At 46.1% G+C, this 7,184-nt stretch overlaps 1 pseudogene; it reads left to right on the top strand.

The window, feature by feature from the left end:
- Positions 1-516: 516 nt before the first annotated feature.
- On the top strand, positions 517-2,304 carry LOC116896057 (annotated as a pseudogene).
- Positions 2,305-7,184: the final 4,880 nt, after the last annotated feature.

The following is a 7,184-nucleotide window of genomic DNA, read 5'->3' as shown; positions in this document are numbered from 1 at the left end:
ATATCGGGTCCGGAACACCCCGGGCCCCCATGGTCTAACTCCTTTTGAAATAATGTATGGAGCACCACCCCCATTTATCCATTTCTTTTATTCAAACATTGCTGATTTTGCTAACAGCCCTTCTCTGAGGGCCCATCTGCAGGCCCTACAGATCATGCAGAGAGACGTCTGGAAACCCCTGGCCACTGCTTATCAGGACCAGCTTGAGTGTCTGGTGGTGCCATACCCGTTCCAGATTGGAGACACCGTGTGGGTGCGCAGACATCAGACCAAGAATCTCGAGCCACGGTGGAAAGGACCCTACACCGTCCTCCTGACTACCCCAACAGCCCTAAAGGTAGACGGGATCACGGCCTGGATCCACGAGTCACATGTCAAGGCAGCCTGGCCTGAAGAATCGACTAATTACAATGCTACACCCCAGACATGGAAAGTTCAACGCACCCCAAACCCCTTAAAGCTAAAACTCCTACGTGGCTCCTCCTAGCCCTTTTGTGGCCCGGAGTCGGTAGGGGAATGAGCCCCCACCACATTTATAACATTACCTGGACAGTCACTAATCTCATGACGGGAGGGGTGGCTAATGCTACCTCCGTAAGGGGGATGTTGGCCGATGCCTTCCCTACCTTATACTTTGGACTACAAGTGGGAGCCTGGCACTACCCATAATTGGCATCCCTCAACCACCTACTATGGTTGCGGCCCGGCATCCCACAACAAGGGGATCTACGTTTGCCCTGGACACAGAGTGAGCCGGCAGTGTGGAGGGCCGGGGAGTGGGTACTGTGCCCAGTGGGGATGTGAGACCACTGGGGATGCGTATTGGAAGCCATCCTCCTCTTGGGACCTGATCACTCTGAAACGAGACGGTCGTTCTCCTTACACCTCGTGTAAATGGGACGGGAAATGCAATCCCCTCGTCCTCCACTTCACCGACTCAGGTAAGAGAGTGACTTGGGACGGGCCCAAATCTTGGGGCCTGCGCTTATACATCACGGGGACCGACCCCTTGGGCCTGTTCTCTCTGAATAGACAGGTCTCTCCCCTGGCCACTCAACCCATTGGACCCAACCTAGTTCTACAAGATCAGAAACCTCCCTCGCTCCCAGCACAGGCCGGACCCCCGTCATTGCCTAAAGTCACTCAGGCCCCTGGTAGCACCCCTACAAACCCCTTCTCCACGACGGGGGGCTCCACCATTCCGACCTCCCCGTCACCAGGCACCGGAGATCGACTATTCAATTTGGTTACCAGTGCATGTCTGGCTCTCAATTATTCAGATCCTTCTAGGACTCAGGAGTGCTGGTTGTGCCTCGTTTCCAGTCCACCCTATTATGAAGGGGTGGCAGTCATTGGAAACTATACCAACCTGACCGCTGCCCTGGACAGCTGTGCCAATACCCCTAGCCACAAACTAACTCTGCCCGAGGTCTCAGGACGAGGGCTCTGCTTGGGGAGCATACCCCCCACACACCAGACCCTCTGCAACGCCACTCAGAGTTCCCACTGGAAACTACTTCCTGACAGCCCCAAGAGGCACGTACTGGGCCTGCAACACCGGACTAACACCCTGCATCCTGGCCACAGTCCTCAATCAATCCTCTGACTATTTTGTATTGGTAGAAATCTGGCCCAAAGTCACCTACCATGAACCTGAGTATATATACTCGTTTTTTGAGAGACAGACTCGATTCCGACGAGAGCCTGCCACCCTGACCTTAGCTTTGCTCCTAGGAAGAATCACCTTGGGGGGAGTGGCTGTGGGTATAGGGACCGGGACCACTGCACTCACAGAAACTGGTCATTTCCGTCAGCTACAAGCAGCCATGAATGCAGATCTTAAAGCTATAGAAGAGTCTGTGAGTGCATTAGAAAAGTCCTTGACATCGTTGTCTGAGATGGTCCTCCAAAACAGACGGGGCTAGATATGTTGTTCCTCCTCGAGGGTGGATTGTGTGCTGCTCTAAAAGAAGAGTGTTGTTTCTATGCAGACCATACCAGAATAGTAAGAGATAATATGGCTAAGCTTCGAGAATGCTTGGCCCAGAGACAAAAGCTGTTTGATTCCCAACAAGGGTGGTTCAAGGGGTGGTTTAACCGATCCCCTTGATTTGCTACCCTCCTGTCTACTTAATCTTCTCCTAATTCTCCTTTTTGGAGCCTGTATCCTTAACAGGCTGGTACAGTTCATGAGGGATAGACTTTCAGTCATTCAGACTCTCGTACTGACACAACAGTACCATAGGCTGAGACAACAGGAAACAGAGATCTCTTAACCAAGTCGAGTGAAAGATTTCACTCAAAGTTAGCAGAAAAAAAATGGGGGAAGGAGAGACCCCGGCTTAGCAGCAGTAACACCATTTTGCAAGGCTGTACTTAGATGACTGGTTCAGGGAAGGATCAGAACACTGAGAACATGGCAGCTGCCAAACAGGATGTTTGTGGTTGAGTGCCTGGCAGCAAAAGGGGGAAATGGAAAGCCCCGGGAGAGGTCCCACACCCTGGTGGAGGGCCGAGTCAGCCGTTATGTTCCAGGAAGGCAGCCAGGGAACTTGCCCCCGGGCTGAACCCTCCCCTCATTAGAATCCACCAATTATGTCCCTGTAACCATGCATCTGCTTCTGTATGCTTGCTTCTGCTCCCCAGAACCCTATAAAAAACCCGTCCCTGGTTCCGAGGTGCGTGCCAGTCCCCCGAGTTGACTGAAGCACCCACAGGTGCCTGTGTATCCTGATAATAAACCCTCTTGCTGATTGCATCCAGTGGTCTCGGTCTGGTCGATGGGCTTGAGGGTCTCCTTCCTGAGGGAAATTTCTCTCTGAGAACTTTTCACTCTGGTGACAACAAGCACAAATATGTGTTTAGAGAATCTCTTCACCAGTGCAAATTAAACTTTGTACCAAGCAGCAATACACCAGTAGTTAAGGAGAGAGATGTCTAAAATGGCTGTTTACAGAGCACACAGAGAGCAATGTTTCACACCTACATGTGAACCAGGAGAATGCTTTACAAATGGGTATCGTTTATTGACCACCTACTGAAAGGAAAATTATACAGATTTAAGGTTTAAAAATATAAAATTAAAAGAATAAGTTTCAAAATCCACAGACTCAATGCTAAACACTTTCCAGGCAGGGCGGGGCCCGCCCTGCAGCCAAGACTGACAGGCCATAAAGATAAAGAAAAGGAATACAGGAACCAGCCCAGGCTTCTAAAATCCTGAACGCCCCAGTCAGCACGTACTCTTCTGCTGTGCTGTAATCTCACTGCCATGTTTAAATGAGCCAATCACTTATAGCCGTGCCAGAAATTAGCCAATTGTGTGTAACAGCGCCAACCCCCCTAGCTTTCCCTATATAAACCCCTGACTTTTGAGTTTTGGGGTCGACACCTCTGTCTCCTGCGTGGGATACATGTCAGCCCGGAGATCCCCATAATAGATCTCCGTAATAAACCTCACCTTTGCTTATTACATCCGAAATGGTCTCTCTGTGTCTGGGGTCCGCGATTTCCCGAGACTTGAGTAAGGGTCTCTCTCTGCGTGGGATCTTTCATTTGGGGGCTCGTCCGGGATCGGTGTTTCCTGGGGCGCGCCATCCTGAGACTCGAGCTAGGATCTTTCACTACTTCTTTTTAGCCCTGATCTGTTAGATGAGACAAGCGTTTCCTAGGATAAACAGTCTTGCTCAGCTGTGAACAAACCTAGAGCTCAGGAACGCCCCCTGGTGTTGAGAGTGCCTGCCTAAGCTCACATATTTGCAGAGGGCTTTCTCTGAACAATGCATTGAGGCACACACTTCCTGCAAACAACCTGTTATTCTTTACACAAGTGCATCAGCTGCTGGGAGAACAGATTTCCTTCAGTTCTTGCAGGACAGTTATAATTACGACACTTAAAAACAGTTCAAACACCCAAAATTCATTTGAGTGTGTTTTGAAATCAGTGGCAAAGAAATGTGTGGGGTGATGTCACATGTGAGACAGGCACAAGATAGAAGGAGGCCTGTCATTGGATGAGAAGGAAGGATGGGCGGAGGAAAGGTTTGGAGGAAGAGGAGGAGACTGGAACAGAAAGGAGGAAGAGACAGGAGGGACAGAGATAAACCATGCAGGACAACATGGCGGGTGACCTTAAGATTCCACGCTGTACCTTTGCAGGTTGTTACAAATGTTTTTAAGGGATGGATGTGTATTGGGCTTTGTATGTTTAGGTGGGCAATTATATCTTATCAATTGGATCTAAGGTTATTGTGTTGTGTGTTCTTTCATGTGTAGATTTAAGTGTAATGGAGCGTGGGGCGTGGTCTGGACCGCCATGGAATTGGAATGTGTGCTTCTGGCAAGATATCCAGCAGATATCTTGGGGCACTGCAATGCCAGACCTAAGGGGGGAAAAAGACAACGTTAGTTTTTTTACTTTTTATATTTTTACAACAACAGAAATGAGTAAGAATATCATGAGGACTTGTTGATAAATCTTATTTTTAAAAAAATCTGCTTTGGACATCAATACTTGCTTGTATACCATAATTTCACTGTATTTCCTATCAAGACAGACCCATTACAAATGCTCTTATCTATTTATGATTGAACTATGTTTTAACAAATGTGCATGTGTTGTCTAGACTAACTTCACACTTCTGCCTCAGCCTCCAAAGTGCAAAGATTACTGGTTACATGTTACTTTGTTAACAATAAATTAAAAGAAAAACTATAGCACTGTTACTTTGTGACATCAATTGTTTTGTAACTTGTGGCCCAGTCGAGTTGTTCTATAACATATTAAGTTCAAGACTGATAGCTTTGTTTCCTTGTGACTTCTAGAATAATAAGAAAAGCACACATGCTACTATGAACTAAAAGGCCAGTCCTATGCAAATGCAAGTGTACTTTGTGTCACTCCGATTTGCTCTCAAGTGTTGTCTCTATGCACAGTACATTGTTATGGGAGTTACATAGATTACAAGAATGACTGATTCAGGGCTTTAACACTGAGGAAGTTCACAACCCACCCTGCCATTCTTTTATTCACTAGCATAATCATTTGAGAGACTAATGAAAAGGGATACAAAGTAATATATGGGTTTTTAGTCAGTTAAATCTTCTGCAACTGGTTAAGAAAAGAAAAGTGATCATGAAATACAGTAAAAATAAAATGTTATGAAAGCAGGGGGCTGGGGTGCTAGAGAGGTGGCTAAGCAGTTAAGAGTCCTTGTTACTCTCATAGAGGACCTGGGTTCAGGTCCTATCGCCCACATGGTGGCTCAAAGCCACTCTAACTCCAGTTCCAAGTTGTCTGGTGCCACCTTCTGACCTCCTGGGGCACCAGACATGCATGTGGTACACATACACGCAAGCAAGCAAACACCCATACACACGAAATAAATAGATCTAAAAAATAATACTGAAATTTCTTAACAAAATTTGGGTTTTGATATTTGCTTTGAAAAATTACTTGTATCAACTTCGATCTCTAAACAGCTCAATTTATAACTAAATGCTTTCTATATTTCAGGAAATTCATCCTGAGTGTAATATATTTGGAAAATTTATTCCTTAGATTAGCCAGTCATTCCTTAAATCAACAGCAGTTTTTTATGAAAAACGCCCAGAATCTTAATGATTTTAAGAGGCTTATGGGCTCACGATATAGTCAGTGGTAGAATGTTTGGCCAGCATGGGTGAAACACTGCACTCTATTTAAGCACTATAAGGGGGTAGAACTTGGAGAGCCAAATACATGTTAACATTACTCCCATTACTCCCAAAGCCATTTTTTTTAAATAATCTTTTTGTCTGTTTGGTTGGTTGGTTGATTGGTCAGTTTGGTTAGTTGTTGATTGGTTGGTTGGGTGGTTGGTTGGTTGGTTTGGTGGCTGGTTGGTTGGTTGGGTGGTTGGTTTGGTTGGTTGGTTGGGTGGTTGGTTGGTTGGATGGTTGTTGATTGGTTGGTTGGTTGGTTTGGTTTTGGTATCTCTGTACTGTTGGCTGTCCTGGAACTAACTATGTAGGACCAGTCTGGCCTCAAACTGGGAGATTTGCTGCTTCTGCCTCCTAAGTGCTGGGATTAAAAGTATGCACCACCACTGCCCAGCATACATATTTTTAAAAAACAAATTTTAGGAGCCTAGATCCTTATTTGTTAGATGGGAATGCCCTATGAACAGTTCCTATTTTTTTGTCTTTATTCTTGAGAATTCCATACACATACTCAATGAAAACATTATCGCCAAATTTCTCTATGTACTTCTAAGCTCCACTTCCTACATGGTCCCTTCCCAACTCCATATTCTCTTTTTAAAAATAACCTATTAAGTTCAATCAGTGTTTCCCGAATGTGGATGGTTGCATGATCACCCAGTGGAATATGGGAAATCTACCTTTGGCCACACTTTCAAACAAGCATGAGCCCCCGCCCCCAAATGCCCAAGCAACCCCCAATCACCAATAGCTCCTCAGTAAGAAATGAGGTGGGTCAGCACCTCCCAGTCTATGCTGGTTCGGTTGGATGGATCCTGCGCTGGTCTTTCACAGCTAACCACAGTGGGTGAGAGATCATAAGTACAGAAGCTTCCATCTCATAGGTCTCCTCGCCATGATCCAGCCCTTACATTCTTCCCACCTCCTCTTATTACATGTTCCTTGAACCTTGATGACGGTGATAGAGAGGGAAGAAAATGTCTCATTTAAGGGCTGCGCACTCCGTCTCTTCTTCTCAGCACTTGGGCCACACATGCATCGCAGCATCCCCTATTGCCTGCTGCAAAAAGAAGCATCTCTGGCCAAAGTCGAGGACAGCCCAAGTCTATGGATAGGAACACAAATATGTAAAATGCAATTTGACAGACCCACCATTTAGCAAAATACCAACCGCAAGTTCTATCCTAGGGCCTATGGCATCCTAAACCATGCAGGATCCAGCAGGGTTATAGTATCGGGCATGATCCCATCCTCAGGAGCAGGTATCAAATCCAACCAGAAAGCAGTTAATTCCCCATAATAGTCATGCCTCTATTGTCCACATCCCATTCATTTCTGAACGCTTATAGTAGCTGTATGGTATCATATCTCATTTATGACATCTTTGTGCATGTATATAACTCACAACTGCCCTCTCTTTTTTTTCTTTTTTTTTTTTTTTTTTTTTTTTTTTGAGCTGAGGACCAAACCCAGGGCCTTGCGCT

Source organism: Rattus rattus, chromosome 3 (genome assembly GCF_011064425.1).
Source record: "Rattus rattus isolate New Zealand chromosome 3, Rrattus_CSIRO_v1, whole genome shotgun sequence".
Classification (NCBI taxonomy): domain Eukaryota; kingdom Metazoa; phylum Chordata; class Mammalia; order Rodentia; family Muridae; genus Rattus; species Rattus rattus.
Note: the sequence above shows the minus strand (reverse complement) of the source record. Positions and strands in the feature narration are given on the sequence as shown.